Source organism: Pinus tabuliformis, chromosome 7 (assembly GCF_031772625.1).
Source record: "Pinus tabuliformis cultivar Carrire ecotype Pingquan chromosome 7, CPIR1, whole genome shotgun sequence".
In the NCBI taxonomy this organism is placed as follows: Eukaryota; Viridiplantae; Streptophyta; class Pinopsida; order Pinales; family Pinaceae; genus Pinus; species Pinus tabuliformis.
Genome location: NC_142293.1, coordinates 199216920 through 199235028, shown reverse-complemented (window position 1 = coordinate 199235028; position 18109 = coordinate 199216920). Strand labels below are relative to the sequence as shown.

Sequence of the window (18109 nt, the reverse complement as noted above, 5' to 3'; positions counted from 1 at the left end):
TATAATGCAATTATAAAAGATATTAATATATTAATATAATTAATACAATTAATATATTAATATATTAATACACTTTTTATAACCATCAATAATATTTACAACAAATTATAATTAAAATTATTATATCAATATATTAATATAATTAATATATTAACCTATTAATAATATAACAAACATTAAAGCAGAATCATAACAAATTAAATAAAAACAAAATAAACCTAAAAATATAAAACAAACCAAAATATATGCAGAACAAAAAGGATGGCAGGGCTGTGGAAGATTTTTTTTTGTTGAGCATTGTATACCTCATTGATGGCAATGCTCTTGAGCTCCTGGCGAGCTTGTAAAATGATTTCTTAGAATATAATAAATCACTCCCATCTGTGCTTCAATGCATGCTATTACACTCTGTTGACCAGGAGCATCATCCAAAATCTTGAGAGCCTTTTGGAGAAGGTGAAGGGCTTGTTCAGGTTCACTCATTGCTTCATAAATTGCAGACAATTCTGTCAATCCACCAGCTATATCTTCAGGAGGATGCCCTGCGGCAGGCTTATTATAAATTCTGAGAGCATTCTCGCAGTAAGTTTTAGATTCCCTTAGTTTCCCTGTTTTGTAGTACAGGTCTGCCAGACGGACAAAAACTGCAGCAGCAGAGGGATGGTTCTCACCTTTCGTGGATTTCAGCACAGTAAGGGTTTTCTGATAAGCAAAAACAGCTTCATCATATCTGCCCAAAGAGAGATATGTGTCACCAATACTGCAATCTATTGATGCCACTTCTGACTCTTAACCATTCGAGATCATAGCCATACTGGCTAAGACCAAATGCTCCAGGGCCGCTTCATAGTCTCCTTTTCCATCACAAATCAATGCCATTAGCCTTCTATCAGCTGCTTCTTCAAGGGAAGCTGGGATGCTGTGTTCTTTGTGTATATCTAGAGCACGTTGGCAGAGCTTCTTAGCCTCATCAAATTGCATCGCTTGAACATGGGCTTCAGCCAGATACCGACAAGTCTCTTCGACTCTCAGATCCATTTCTCCCAGGACTTGTTTCTGAATTTCCAAACCAGATTTATAGCACTATATGGAATTCTCAAGCTGACCCAACATGGCATACGTATCACCCAGCTGCATGCGCCCTGCAAATGTAGCGAGAGCATGCTCCGGCCCTTCCTCCAACACAGGAACTTCGGTAGACCTCTCCTGAACATGAATTGCCTGCTCATATTGACCCATACTGCAGTGAATTGCAGCCAGAATATGCAAACTCATCACCAATTCCAAGCTGGGCTTCAAGCGTATAAAAATAGGCTTCAAGTCCTGTAGAAAAATAGGCTTTGAATGTCTAGTTTGGTGCTTTGATCACAGGGCGATCCCATCAGATCTTTATAAGACCTTGTGACAGAAGATGGTATTGTGTTATTCAATTAATGAAGACAAACCGATCGAGATGTCAGAAGGCAAAGAATTTAGTTTGACCGGTTATTTTCCATTTTTATTTTTATTTCTTTTTCAAGTTTTTTTTTTTTTTAAATAATGAAATTGAACCTATATCTAATAAAAATGATTAGTTTTCAAATTTTTTTTTTTTGAAACTAAAATTCAAAAAAAACTAGATTTCTAATTTTTTTTTTTTTTTTTAATAATATAATTGTTTTTATTTAATGCTTTGTTTGTTTGTTTGTTTGTTTTTTTTTTTTTTTTTTTTTACATAAAAAAAAAAACCTAAATTGCATCTAAAAATTGAAAGATGTTTTTTCTTTTTCATTCACAAAATTCTTTATTTTCGTTTTGCAAATTAGTTCTCCAGCAAGAGTATTTTTATTTGAACAAAATCAATAGATTTTCTGATCTTCCTGATCGCACGAAGCGCAGGAAGAGAGCATACTAATCGATTGATTCGTTTTTATTCATGCAGGGGTTTTTTTGAAAAGACGAAATTTAAAACTAGCTAAACACTAAACCATCAGAAAAATCAAATTTAAACTTCTTTGTGAAGATCCTGCTGTCACCAGGTCTCACAAGTTATTTTGTCTAAAGAAAACTACTAGTACTGAATTAAATTTCTAATGCCTAATCCCTTAGCACCATCCCCGGCAACGACGCCAAAATGTTGGGCAATTTATTGGGCTTAAATTGCTGCATTAAATTATCGACCAGGGAAACTCGTAGGCTTGTGATGATGCCAACACAATATATGCAGGAGTAGGCAACTAACTCTATGTCTAACTAAATGATTTATGATTCAATACAATATGCAAGGGAAGAGGCTCCTAACTAAGGAGGTCCTGGTTGTCCTTCCCTACAATATCATAGAGAAATCATTCATAAAACCAGAAACTTGAAATGAAGACAAGAGAATGAACTTAGTTATTGTTGAGATTCAAGTAGAGAGAGAGACTAACTTAGTCTCTTGATTGTCCTCTCATGTACTAATCCAAACTAAACTAAGTTTCATTCATAAGCATAAGAAATAAAATGACTTGAAACATAAAAGCACAAAAGAATGAATTTCAATTACCATATAAATCAATGGAGAGAGAGCCTAACTTAGACTCTTGGTATCTCCTCATATGATACTTGAAATGTAAAAGCAAAAGAATTAATTTCAATTTTCATGCAAATCAAATGGAGAGAGACTCTAACTTAGACTCTTGGTTGTTCTCTCATATGCTGATAAGATTCTAATTTAAAACTCATTCATCAATCCTAAACAAATCAAATCCTCAAACATCTAAGCAATTAAATGAAATAAGATCTAATATGAAATAACATGTTTCCCTCATCCTTTTAGAGTGAGCTCAATTCTCTTAAGAACAAGACAAATTATTCCATATACTGCATTAAGGAAACTTATATCTAAAAACTACATAATGGAAATAAAACTACATAATGGAAATGTATGAAAGATGAAGCTTTATTCTATGCCATCATAGGTTGGATACAATGCTCTAAGAGTCCTCCCCTTGGAATGGAGGAGGTACTCCTATTTATACAATGAGATGAGATAACAAACTCATAATGATGATCCACTAATCTCTCTTTAGTTCCATACATTTCTCAACCATCTAGACACATAACCCTATCCTCCACGATTTCCTCCATGAGGTCCATGATCTTCTCCATGATCTTTTCCATGAGTCTTATCTTATCAAATTCGAATTTGATCATTCAAGGCCACATAAAGATGCCCTGGAAGCTTCCTTTATGCCTACACATGTCAACAAACTCATTCTAATTGTTAGGTATAAGTATAAGCATCTTATTTTCTAAAGTTTAGCCATAAATTCACTTAAAAATGTTAAGAATTAATAAACTTTGGAAAAGCATAGTTATAACCCAATAATGAAGTAAATGTAATGATGTGGAGGTGAAATGGAGGTGACATGAAGGTAAAATGTGAAGATATTGGTGAATAATGGAGTGAAAATAGGGACCATTGTGAGGCTCAACAAACGCTTAGATTAATAAAAGCTAGGAATTGATATTATAAACTGAAGAGGTTAATACTGAAACCCCAAGGGAATAATATTAACCCGAGGGATAATAAACCTAAGAGATTAATACTAAAAACCATATGGTTTATATTTTCTTGGGTTTTTAGTATTAATTCCTTGGGTTTATAATATAAATCCCTTGGGTATATTAATCTAAGGATTCATATTCCTAGGGTATAATATAATTCATAGGTTTTTAATATTAATCCTTTAGGTTCAATATAAATCATGGTCATATAAGAGTTTATATATCTTGGATTTATAATATTAGTTCCTTGATTTTAATAATATTAGTCCCTTGGGTTTATAATACCTTGTGGTTTTACTATTAAACCTTGAGTTTATAATATCAATCTCTTGGGTTTATTAATGCAATGGTTCATATTCCTATGCTTTAATACTAAAACCCCAAGGGATTATAAACCCAAGGCAATAATATTAACCCAAGTGATAATAAAATGAAGGGATTAATACTAAAAAACAAAGGTATTTAAACCATAGGATAAATATTATAAACTATAAAATAAACATGGTTGACCATGGTTGAGAATGATTGATTTTCATTTTGAGGCAATCCTTGGTTTACTCCCTAGGGTTTATAATATTTATATTAGGGTTTATATACCTTGGGTTTACAGTATTACTTCTTTGGGTTTAATATTAGTCCTTTGAGTTTAAAATCCCTTAGGTTTAATACTAAAAACCAAAGGAATTATAAACCCTAGGGAATAATATTAAACTTTAAGAATTAATATTAATTTCAAACCCTATGAATAATATTATACCTTGGGAATATGAACCCTTAGATTAATAAACCTAAGGAAATGATATTATAAAGGCAAGATAATAATAAACAAAAGGGGTTAACACTAAAACCCCAAAAGGATTATAAACCAGAGTGAATAATATAGTTCAAGGGATAATAAATGCAAGGGATTAATACTAAAAACCCTAGGGTTTATATTCCCTTGGGTTTTTACTATTAATTCCTTGGGTTTATTTTTCCCTTTCGTTTACAATATCAATCCCTTAGATTTGTAATATTAGTACCTTAGGTTCATAAACCCTATGAATAATATTATACCCAAGGGAATAATAAGGACAAGGGATTATTACTCAAAACCCAAGGGAATATAAAATCTATGGTTATTAATATTAATCCCTTGGGTTAATATTATTCCCTTGGGCTTATAATCCCTTGGGGTTTTAGTATTACCCCCTTGGGTATCTTAAACTCCCTTGGGTTTATAATAGAAATCTATTGGGTTTATTAATATAAGGGTTCATATTTCGAGGCTATAATATTAATCATAAGGTTTTTAATTAATATTAATTCCTACTGTTTAATATTATTCGCTAGGGCTTATAATTCCTTGGGTTTTTAGTATTAAACCCTAGGGATTATAAACCCACATGAATAAAATTAAACCCAAGGAATGAATATAATTATCACAAGGTATATAAACCCTAAGATAAATATGAAATACACTCGAATAAAGATAGTTGACCATGGTCAACCATGGTCCAACATCGCATTATGACAACGACTCTCTCAAAATGAAAATCAACCATTTTTTACCATGGTCAACCATGTTTATTTTAGGGTTTATATAGCTTGATTTTATAATATTAATCCCTATGGTTCAATATTATTCCCTTGGGTTTATAATTCCTTGGGATTTTAGTATTAATCCCTTGGGTTTATTATCTCTTAGGTTAATATTATTCCCTTGGGTTTTTAGTATTATACCCTAGGAATATGAAACCTTATATTAATAGAACTAATGGATTCATATTATAAACCCAAGGGAATAATAAACCCAATGGGTTAATACTAAAACCCAAAGGTATTACAAACTGAAGGGACAAATATTATTAAACCCAGGGGACTAATATTATAAATCCAAGGTATATAAATCCTTGGTTGACCATGATCTATATTGAAACTAAGGGGTTAATATTTTAAACCTATGAATAGTATTATACCCTAGGAATATGAAGCCTTAGATTAATAAACCCAAGGGATTGCTATTATAAAACCAATGGATTGATATTATAGATATTATGGTTAACCATGGTTGACCATGGTTGATTTTCATATTGAGACAATTGTTGTCACAATACAGCGTTGGATGGTGGTTGACCATGCTTCACCATGATTCACGATTGTTGAGCATGGTGGATGTTCATAGTGAGACAATATTTGTCACAATGTGACGTTGGACCATGGTTGATCATGAGTGACTTTCATATTGAGATAATGTTTGTCATAATGCGACATTAGACCATGTTTGACCTTAGTTGATTTTCATATTGAGAATATTTGTCACAATGTGACGCTGGACAATGGTTGACACAATGTGACGTTGAAAAATTAGACAATATTTGTCATAATGTTACCATGGTTATTAATTATCACTGACCATGATAGACACCGATTGAACATGGTTGATTTTCAAATTGAGACAATCTTTGTCACAATGCGACGTTGGACCATATCTAACCATGGTTGATAATGATTAACCACACTTGACCATGGTTGATGATGGTTGAGCATGGTTGATTTTTACATTGAGACAATATTTGTCATGATGTGATGTTGGACCTTGGTTGACCATAATTGACCATAGTTGATTTTCACATTACCATGATTGAGCATGGTTGACCATGATTGGCCACTCTTGACCATGATTGATCTTCATATTGAGACAATATCAGTCACAATGTGACATTTAGCCATGGTTTACCTTTATTGGCCATGAATGACCATGAATTACGATGGTTGATGATGGTCCACAATGGTTGAATATTGTTTATATATTGGGACAATATTTGTCACAATGTGACAATGGACCATGCTTGACCATCATTATAAACCCAAGGAAATTATATTAAACCCTAGGAATATGAACCCTTATATTAATAAACCTAAGGGATTGATATTAAGAACCTAAAGCACTAATAAACACAAGAGATTAATACTAAAAACCAAAGGGGATTATCAACCGAAGGGAATGATATCAAACCTAAGGGTTTAATATTATAAACACAACGTATATAAACCATAAGATAAATATTATAAACAGTAAAATAAACATGGTTGACCATTGTTGACAATGGTTGATTTTCATATTAAAACTAAGATATTAATATTGTAAACCCTAAACTTAATATTAAACCATAGGAATATAAACCCCATGAATAATATTATAAACCTAATGGATTATAAACCCAAAATATTTATATTAAACCATTGGATTAATTATAACCCTATGAATAATATTATACCCTAGGAATATGAACCCTTAGATTAATAAACCCAATGCACTAATAACTGCAAGGGATTAATACTAAAAACCCCAAAACCCAAAGGATTAATATTGTAAAGCCAAGGCATATACACCCTTAGATAAATATTATAAACCCTAAAACAAACATGGTTGACCATGATTGATTTTCATATTTAGAGAATATTTGTCACAATGTGATGTTGGACCATGGTTGAATATTAAACCATAGGAATATAAACCCTAAAACTAATAAACACAAGGGATTGATATTGTAAACCATAAGATGAATGATAAACCTGCGAATACAAACCCCATGATTAACATTATAAACCTAAGGAATTTGTATTATAAACCCAAGGGATTTATATTAAACCCAAGGATTAATAATATAAACCTATCAATAATATTATGCCCTAGATTAATAAACCCAAGGGATTGATATTATAAACCCTAGGGATTGATATTATTGATATTATGGTTGACCATTGTTGATTTTCATATTGAGACAATCATTTTCACAATGCAACGTTGGACGATGATTGACCATGATTCACCAAGGTTGAGCATGGTTTCCTTTCATAGTGAGACAATCTTTGTCACAATGTGACGTTCAACCATGGTTGACCGTGATTAATTTTCATATTGAGAGAATCTTTGTCATAAGGCGATGTTGGACCATGGTTTCTTTTCATATTGATATTCTTTGTCAAAATGTGTTAGTGGACCATGGTTGATGGTGAGCTCCAGTATTGCAGCAATGATGCTGAAACTCCTGGGACTCCTTGCTTTACTTTTATCAATCTGGTAGTTTGTAACAAACTTGGAAGCGACGATGCTATATGCACAAGTACTAGCTCTTACTGCAGGCTGTCACTTGATCAACTGGCACAAGTTTGCTAGGAGCTTAAGCCAACTTCTATGAGTTTTCAGAAGAAACTTTTAGCTATGACGGAAGAAAGCTAACTCAAAAGAGGCTATTCTACTTTCAGAAAGATAAGTAAAGCTGAAAGGAAACACAAACCCCAACAAACCCTAGTTTCACCCACTAACCCTACTTTTGCAAGAAAAGACATGGAAACTACTGAAATGGATGCCATTGACTATTAAAAAGGGAAAATTCATGTATTCAAGCAACTTCTGAAGGAAAATGAGAAGAAATCATCTTTTTGTACTTTTGAGCAATTTTATACAGAATTATTATGGTTTTGTTTTAACTAGTTGTGACTGTGCAGAGGTTTGGTGGCAAATGGAGATGGAGTTGGAATTTCCAAGAGGTGAGTAAGGTGTGGAGAGGTTCTAAGAAGTCCCTAGTACCCTTCTGGAGACTTCCATTTCGATCAGACTTTGAAAAATCACCCGCATGAACTTCTACAAGAGGTTGGAGGGGATCTACAGGATGTTCTAGAGGAGGATCTATAGGAAGAGGCTGAAAGTGGTTTTGGAGGTTTGAAGGTGGAAAAATGGTGGGAGAAGGGAAATGAAGGCTGGATGGAGGTTTTAAGGGGTCTAGTACTTTTTCAGTGAAGATCAAGAATGAAGGAGATGGTTGGATTTGTTCAAAGTTCAAGAACGCAATTTTGCACAAAAGCGCAAAAATTAGGGTAGTTTGGGAAAGTATGGTGAGTGAGTGGGGGAAATATTGAGAGATGAATAGGAACAAGTTGCATGATGGAAGAATGATAAGCTAGAGTGTTCTACAAGTGAGGTGTGTGCACTTACTTTCCAAAACTGACCCAAGCAAGAACTTAAAAAAATAGAGTTTTGCCTATTTTAACCTAATTCTGACCTAAAACCAGAAAAGTATTGAACATAAATTTATGGACAGAGAATTATGCAAGAAAGCCATGGGAAATGAACATGAAATTATCTAATCATGTAAATCCAACTGATATCAGATTCTCCAACTCAAAATCTCACACTAGCAATTGCATTGGAAAGCAAAAACAATGTTTTTGGTGGCAACAACAGTACCTTGATCTCAAATCATGGTCCCAAAAAGGGAGAAAGGAGATCAAGGCCTGCTTGATAGCCTTTTTTTATCTTTTTCTATTACTACAACAACTATCTAATCAACCTGAAGCAAGAATAATTATTTTAACCATCAAAAGCAACCTAACTAACAAAGCAAGATTTAACCTAAACAATAGAAATTATCTCATGAATGCAAGAAAAAGCATATAAATACACAAAGAAGGTGTTGGGAGCTTGGGTTGGGCCCAACCCCAATATTTGCAGCTCTCTAGGAAAGATCAGTTCTGGTTCAAAGCTAGATTCATCTTCATTGATCAAAAAATAATAGTTACATCACCAAACTGTCTGCAAAAAGAGCTCAAAAATGAGATGAGTACAAGACTGCACTAAAGTGTGAAAATAGACTATCAAATGGCTAAACTACTGAGGCTTGAAGCCTTCTTATTTATACAAGTGAGGACTCCCAACAATCCTCCTAAACTTTAGGAACTTGACTACCTAAAACTACAGATAAGAGCAACTTCACTAGACCTGCTCGACTGGCCCTTGGAATCATCATTTGTGGGCTTTTGTACTCCGAGCTGTTGATTGAGAACTTGAGGAAGGGGTCACTAATGAAGGAGACACCCCTTCTATAAGTCCTCAGCCCTGTTTCCTTGAGTTTGGCTGCCAATCTACTCATAAATGCCTGGTCTTTGTCCAAAAATTTCCAAAAATTTGCAATAAACACTCATTAGACTATGTGGCAAAGTGACTATCCCCATTCACTATATTGAAATAAATATATTCAAAAGCATGCACAAAACTATGGAGAATGGTGGATTAAATGAAAATAATAGGCAGAATGAGCCCATATAGTTACCCATTTCTGGGGCTCATCATCAACCCCCTGCTGAATGGGTTTCTCATCCTCTGAGAAACTAATCCAGTTCTTCATCTTCAATGGCTTTAATAGCTTCCCTAACATCCCAAGCCTCTAAGGTGATTTCCTCTTCTCTATCATGAAAACCTGCTTTTCTGTCCACTTCCTCCTATTGTTTCTATTCTTCATCCTGCTTAACCCCTTCCAACAGTCCTGATAGTAGTGAAGGACTGAACTTAAGACCAATCCAATTGGATTTCAAGTTTTGCATTGATTGTTTGTATAGGGGTACTCTCCTCATAGCTTTGCTCATTCTAGTTGGGGAGTGATACTCCCTTATCTTTAGTCTATGGGACAATGTATTCCATCTTCTTGTGCAAGTATGAAGGCCGTTATCACCAAATAATCTCTCCATATCTTGAAAGTGAGCGATAGCTTGTGCTTGCCTTTCAACATAGTCAGGGAGGACTTGACGGTAGCTTGCAAGGTGTTGATGAGCATAGATGAGAGTTGAGGGATCTTATGGTTCGGTCCTTATCAGGAGGGGTTCACTTAACTACTTTGTTATGATCTTCTGAATTTCCACTACTTTCTTTTCCTCATGTCTCAACCAAGAAGCCATAGCCATGAGCTGTAGATCTCCCAATGTAGTATTTGGATCCCATAAATTCATATCAGGGAGTGCCATATTGTGTAGGTAAAATTTTGCTAATTTGGATTTTTCCTCTGCTGAACTACTATCACATAAATGCATAAACTGATTATAATTTTGGAATGGGATTGTGCCCCTTTGGGCCAATGTTTTAATCTGGAATTGGAGGCATTGGTACTTAAGATATAGTGCATAAGATGTAGCTGGTTGTATACATTGCAAGGCCTCCATTGCCCAGTTGGCCATGCAGGCCATTTGGGCTTCTTTTTCCTGCAACTACTGTTTCAAAATCTGCACTTTAACTACTTCCTGAGACTCTTTTTATTGCAGCTGTTTCATTAGCATTTCCACATCAGTCTGTGGCTCTCCCTCTTGCTGTTGTTTCTCTATTGCTTCATTATCTGCTAGTGGACCCTCTTGCTACTGCTGCCCTTCCAAGATTGGAAACTTGTCTTCCCCTTCAGTTTCGCTATCCTATAATTGTTTTTTCAGTAGTTCATTTTCTTCCTATAGTTGGGCTCTTTTAATGCTCTCTATATGCCTTACCATGCCCATCTCCCTTCTCAATTTTTTCATCTTGTCTTCCATATGCCCTATATCTTCAACTCCTTTAGATTTAGCAATTTGCATTCAAGTGTGGGTTCTGAACCTTTCTTTCTCTAATTCAAAGAAAAGAGACACAACAAATTTTTGTGGGATGATCTTCCCACCTTCTAGCAAATTGTAATAGGAGCCTAAATTAGGTTGAGGGATTGGTTCAGGTATTTCTTTGGCTTTTCCTTCCCCTTGTGACTATTATGCTTCCTCCTCTTCTAATTTTTTAGTTTCTTTCAGCTTGGCCAGAGTATCCTGTAGAGAGGATTGTGCCTTCTGTAGAACTGCTTTGGAGTCCATCAATTTAATTCTTTCCTTCTAGGTGGAGGTTTCGGGACTTCCTCTTTCATGGATGATAAAGATCTTGGAGGTAGATTCTGTCTTCTTTTCAGTAGGTGCATCCTCAATGATAATTGGTTCCTTTGATGGTGGCTAGGGCTTGCCCACCTTAATCCTGGTGCTCCTTCTAGCTTTAAAATACATAGAGGTTTGCCTTTTTCTCTTTCCATTTTCTTTTGCTGTAGTGCTTAATGCAGCAAGCACATCTATTGCTTCTCTTGCCAATGTTTGAGGGGATGTTTCTTCCCACTGTTCTTTTCCTTCATCTCCTACAATATTTCCTGTGTCTGCTATTTTTGCTTGTGTTTCTAATATCTCTGGTTGTGTCTTCTCCTTTTCTTGCTTAGTCCCCGCCTTGCCTATGGTAGTCTTCTTTTGGGCTTTCTTGGGATTTTTCTTCTCAGCCTTTGTCCTTTTCCTCTTCTCTATTTTTAAGGCTGTCTTCTTTTCTGTCTTAGGCTCAACAATAGTTTTGTCAAATTTCTCCTCTCCTTTTTGCTTCTTCTCTATTTTTCCTTCTGTTTGAATGTTTTGTGCTTCCTCATTACTATTCTTCTCAAGTTCCTCTGTCTCCTCCTCCTCCTCACTACTAGATGGGCTAATTTCCTCAGTCAAAGTTTTGATGTCATCTTCTCTGGACATATTCCTAAAAATTTCCCAAGATACGGGGATGGTATATGTGTGTAGGGCATCTTCTACCAACAGTTTGATGAGCCCATGGTGGGCTAGCTGGTTTGGGACTCCTTCATGTAGCTTTGTTCCACATTCTATTAAAGATTGGAGGAGGAAATATGGGAGACTAGGTTTTCTAGCTAGAGGTAGGTCCATCCCATATCTCAATTCATGCAATAACCTAAAGTGATGACCATAAATTATGTTGAACCTCCCTTCACAGGTGATATATTTCATTATCTGGTAGCTAACTTCAGTCCATGGAGGAGGCAATCTTGTCCTTCTGACCCCATTTTTACCCTCTACAGGATGCTCCTCAGGTTGAAAAAATGTCTTCTTAGCAACCTCTCCCAATGTTTTTTCTCCTTGCTCCAAGGGAGCCCAACTGGAAGAACTGTGATTCTACTGATAAAATTTGGTGTAAGCTCTAGGGTCAGACCCCTAAAACTGACCGTAGCATGTGTTTTCAAATGGGGTCTTAAGGACATCAAAAATTCTTCAGTCACCTCCTCATCATATCCATGAATTCTCTCAAAGAAGGGCATCTAGTTTGTCCTGGTGAAGAGGGCCACCACTTTAGGTTGTTGCTCATGCAGTTTGCTAGAGTTCAAAGGTTCTTTTCTCATGAAACCTCTTGGCATGGTGTTGAGTGATTTCTAAAAATACTTAGGTGAGGAGGGAGGCAATAATTTCCAAAACCAGAAATAGAGGGAGAGCTGAGTTTTGTCTTTTTTTGACCAGAGAGGGAATTTTCCTGTGTTCTTTCTCTTAACAACATCAGATTGCAATATTTCCCCTGTTTCAAACTGCTTTTATCTTGAAATTTATTCTCGGTTTTTGAAAAGAAAAACTAATTTATTTTTTTGATAGAACAGAGAATAAATAGCACAGGGTTTTTTAGAGAGTAGACAGGCTTGCAAATTTGGTTTTTTCCCAGGCCAGTTTCTACAGTTGCATCTGTTTCCTTTACAGTAGAATGTGAGAAAGAAAAGGATAGGCTTTGAATGTAGAGAAGAAAATAGAGAAATTGTGTAGAACTCAGAGAAAAAACACAGGTAGACTTTTAAGCTTCACTTTCCTTTCTTTCAACCCAACTCTGTGTTTTTAATCCACCACCTTATACAAATAGGTCATATGCATAGAGGTTTCCCAAGCCTACCTCATTTCAGGCTCAAATTTTGACAAAAATCTCGGATTTTGCTTCTACAGAGCTGCTCTCTGCCCTTCTTGTAGAAATATTCTTGTAGACAGTTTTCCTACTCCTGTAGAACGTAGTAGTGCTCCTGTAGAGCCCGATAGGTGGAAGGGTTTTGAAAAATTAGAAAAATACTGGTAGAAAATGACTCGTTTGCTATTCTAAAGGTGGTAGGTGAGTACTGCAATCGAGAATTTTGTGAATGAAGAATGAAACAAAGGGTGGCGGAGGCTTAGAGCACACTGTACTTAATTTCTGGCATAATTTGGGTGAGGAGATGAGGTGGCTGGATGGGTACGTTATCCCCATCCAGACCATTGGTCCTATGCCAGTGTCATAATTGTTCTTCATGTTGCCTGATTGCCATCACCTCCGTTACTCCCATTATACGCTGCCACCACTATTCATTCCGAATGTTTTCTTCCCAAGTTGACATGCCACACGTGCTGACTACGTATCTGATTGGAAATTTGAATTTGACGGGGCTCATTTGAATTCCACGAGGGTTTGTAATTGAGTGAGGGTGGCTAGTTAGCTAGCCACAAATTCTATTTAATCATTACCATTCCCACAATTCATGTAGTTTTGAAATAATATTCATGCAATCGAGGAATAGGTTTAAGCACTTACCTACTTAGTCGCTGTTGTGTTATGCATGCTTCAGACTTTGGCACTTCCTTTCCTCGTTTTTCTTGCTATTGGTGCTCTGCATGCTCACCCTTTGGCTTATGCTGGTGATTTCTCATTCAAACTCTGCTCCTTGCATGCTTCATACGTCCTACTGCGTTGACCCTGTCTCTGGAGTATGTTTTTCAAAGGGATCAGTTGCTACAGGAATCCTGTAGGATTTCCTGTAGTTGCTTCTCCTTCTGAAATTCAGACTAATACTTGAGTAGGGCTAAAACACTACTGAAGAAGGTCTCGACTGAAAAGAAGTAGAAGTTGGAAGGTATCAGGTAGGAATGAGTAAGAACGTTGCTACTTTTATTTTTCATCATTGTTTTTTTTTGGGTTTACAGAATGAAAGAAATATAATTTCTGTATGTGGATGTGAAGGGACAAAAAAATGAGTGGAAATGTGGGTGTACATGGATGGAATGGCGAAATAGGAATATGGATGGTGGTAAGGAGGTTCACAGGCCTCATAGACAAATTTCCAACCCTCGGGTCCTTTTCTAAGATTGATTTTGGCCTTTTTGTAGTTTCTACATGATCCTCCTATAGAATACACAGAGTTTCCTATAGGATGCAAAATTTTCAGAAAAATTGAAACGAAGGCTTGGGAAATGATAACAACAATGGAGGGATGGACTGTGAAGGATGTATGCAGCCTGGCCATGTCTTTTTCTTCTTGTGTGACCCTCCTGCAACCTGCAATTTATTCAAAGAAGTTAGGTTTTTCTTCTTCTTTTTTTTTTTCCTCTCTTTTTTTTTTTTTGAGATAGCTAGGGAGCCTCCAGGAGGTTTTCACCCTCAATGCCTACCCTGGGTGCCTCTAAGAGGTTTTCACCCAGGGATATTTTATTCCATTTTCTTCCTTTTTTTTTTTTTTCTCAGGGTGTGGGTGGAGTGGATACAGGGACTTGCTCCACTACCGACAATAATTTACCCAGATTCCCAATGAACTCCTGCTTGGAAAGGGGATTTCTGTAGATCTTCAATATATGCCCATTGACGAGCATGGGGATGGCTTCTTCATCAATGGTCCGAACAAGGACTAAACCATTGCAATTACATTTTTCTACTGCATATGGTCCCAGCCATCCTATCCTCAGCTTTCCCTTGAAATCCTTGTATCTCGAATTGTTTTTCTTTGAGGTGTCAGTCATGCCATAATTTTCTTTGAAGTTGGACTACCTCTGAGTGGACAAGGGCCTGCATTCTCTATTCATCTAATCCATTTAGCTAAAGCAATCTTTCCTTTTGCGTATGGTTGAGATCTAGGTCTAGCTGAGCTACCATCCTTAATGTGTTATATTCAAATTCTATGGACATCAAAGCCTTCTTCCCATAGAGCAGCTCATAGGGTGTGAAACCTGTGGGGGTATTTCAAGTAGTGTTATAGGCCCAGGTGGCCTCAACCAATCACTCTACCCAATATTGTCTGTTGCTGCTCACTACCTTAGTCAAAGTCCCTTCCAAAGCTCTGTTAGTGACTTCCACCTGCCCATTTGCTTGTAGATGATAAGGGGTGGAAGTTCTATGCTTAATCTTGTGATGTGTGAGTAGGTCCTCAATCAGATTGGAGGTAAACTAACTTCCTTGATCTGTGACTAATTCTCTTGGATAGCAAAACTTGTAGAAGATATTTTCCCTAAAAAATGCAGCTACTTTTTCTTCTGTTGTTGCTTTGATTGCCTTTGTTTCTACCCATTTTGTCAGGTAACCTATGCACACAATGATGTAAGACTTCTATTTTGAAAGAGGGTTGATAGGACCCACAAAGTCCATGCCCCACTTCTCAAATGGCTTGAAAGTAACTTGAGGCTGCAGGGGCATCTCATCCCTTGGAGTAGGTTTCCCCATCCTTTGACATCAGTCACATTGGCTGATGTATCTTCTGACATCTTGATGAAGGGTGGGCCAATAGTAACCTGCCTGCAGAATTTTGAAGGCAGTTCTCTTTGTTGCAAAGTAGCCCCCATAGGGCCCATCATGATAGGTTAGGAGGATGTCAAAAACTTCCTCCTCCCTAACACATCGCCTCAAAATCTGATCTCGGCCAAGTTTAAAAATATTGCCCCCAATCCAAGTGAATGGGGCACTTTTTCTCATGATATTGCTCTTCTCTTTTGAGGACAGGTGTGGCGGAATCTGTTCTGAAACAAAAAAATTTGCTATATTAGAAAACCATGGAGAGTGTATTAAAATAGCAAATAGGTGTTCATCTAGCATTTGATCATCCACCATTCCCTCTTCACCTACAGGCAGATCTAGTCTAGACAGAAAATTAGCAACAAAATTTTCCTTACCTAGCTTATCAATAATGGTCAAATCAAATTGCTATAATAAAAGTAACCATATAATGATACGAACATTCACATCAGGTTTATTCATCAAATACCTAATGGTAGCATGATCAATGTGTACGAATTTTTGATAGCTAGTGATGTAGTGTTTGAACTTGTTTAGGGAATGGAGTATAGCTAGGAGCTCTTTTTTGGTTACAGTGTAGTTTATTTCTGCCTTGGATAGATTTTTACTAACAAAATATATGGCATACGACAGCTTGTATTCAATGTAGGAATTTACAGGGTAAGTTCCACAGAAAGAATACCAAAAGGACACCGCTCACAACCAGATCTCAAATCAATACACCAGTATTTTTGACGTGGTTAAAACCCTCAGAGTGCAAGGAGGGAAACAGTCCACGGCCTGTCCCAACGTGGGTACTACAGGCAATTTATTAATCAAAGAATGAAAATTTACATAAGCTTCTCTCATGCACAGATTACCCGAACAATGACCCTCCATGCGCTTTAAATAGAACTCATGGACCAATCGGGTGTCAAGCCACGGATCAAGTGTCGGTAATACCGAGGTGAGAGTGAACCGTCGGATCACTACATATCGTGACCGTCAGATTGTAAGTTACAAAATGTACAACGGTAAAGAAACACACTTTACCTAACTGTAACCTAACTCTATACTAGACCAAGTTGAACTTAACTATATCCTATGTGTCAGAATATCCTAACATACCCCTAAGAACAACTTGGGATAGGATTGAAGGATTTACAAATATGACACAATAGGAGAAGGAAGGAGGCACTAGAGCCTATCCCCCCTTAGTGACAACTTCCTGAACTCCAAGCATATATCGAAGTTTAGTGAACTTCGCTTCTATGAGAGCCTTTGTGAAGATGTCTGCAACCTGATCATCTGTTGGACAATATTGCACTTCAAGAACATGGTCATGAATGAGCTTTCTGATGAAGTGCATGTGTAGTTCAATGTGTTTGCTGCACTAATGCTGGACTAGATCTTTGCATAGCTGAATGGCACTTTGATTATCACACCAAAGTGTGGTTGGATGCTGCTGCTCAAAGCCAAACTCTGATAGGATCTGACGAAGCCACAAGGCTTCCTTACTAGCTTCCACGGCACCACGATACTCTGCTTCTGCTCACGAAAGAGAAATGGCAGCCTGTTTCTTACAAGCCCATGTAATAGGTCCTGAACCAAGAGTGAAGACATAACCGGCAGTAGACTTCCGATCATCAGGGTCACCAGCCCAATCAGAATCAGTGAAACCAACTAACAGAGGAGCTGCTTTGGCACTGTAATGAATCCCAAACTGTAATGTACCTCGAACATAACAAAGTATTCTTTTAGCTGCTTTCCAATGACTTTCACGGGGGTTTTGCATAAAACGAGCAACAAGGCCAACAACAAAGGAAATATCAGGACGCGTATGGGTTAAATAGAAGAGTTTTCCGACAAGTTGACGGTATAAGGTAGCATCAACTTCAGGAGAAGTACAAGAGACTGAAAGTTTGACTCCAGACTGAAAGGGAGAAGGGGTTGGCTTACAGTCTTCCATGTGAAAATGACGAAGAATATCACAAGCATACTTGGAATGGGAAAGGAAAATACCCTCTTGGGATTGCAAGACTTGAAGACCGAGAAAATAGTGTAAATGTCCTAAGTCTGTCATTTCAAATTTCTTTTTAAGGCTGGACTTCACATGGTTTATAAGGTTGGGATCACTACCAGTAAGAATAAGATCATCAACATAAAGAACAAGGATGATAAGAGAGTTGCCCACTTTCTTGGTGTAGACAGTATTGTCAGAATGACACCTAGAAAAGCCAGATTCTAAAAGAAAGTTATCCATTTTGGCATACCAAGCCCGAGGAGCTTGCTTGAGGCCATAAAGGGATTTCTTAAGTCGACAAACAAGGCTGGAGTCTGTTTGTATGAAGCCAATGGGTTGTTCCATATAGATTTCTTCCTGCAAGTCCCCATGCAGGAAGGCGACTTCCCATTTTAAAGAGGCAGCAAGGGAAAGAACAAGGCGGATAGAGTTCATTT

The 18109-nt window shown here is 36.8% G+C and overlaps 1 pseudogene; it reads right to left on the bottom strand.

Annotated features, from left to right (window-relative positions):
- Window positions 1-306: 306 nt before the first annotated feature.
- The window catches only part of LOC149246536 (protein KINESIN LIGHT CHAIN-RELATED 1 pseudogene), a 43515-nt pseudogene continuing 25712 nt past the window's right edge, over window positions 307-18109 (bottom strand).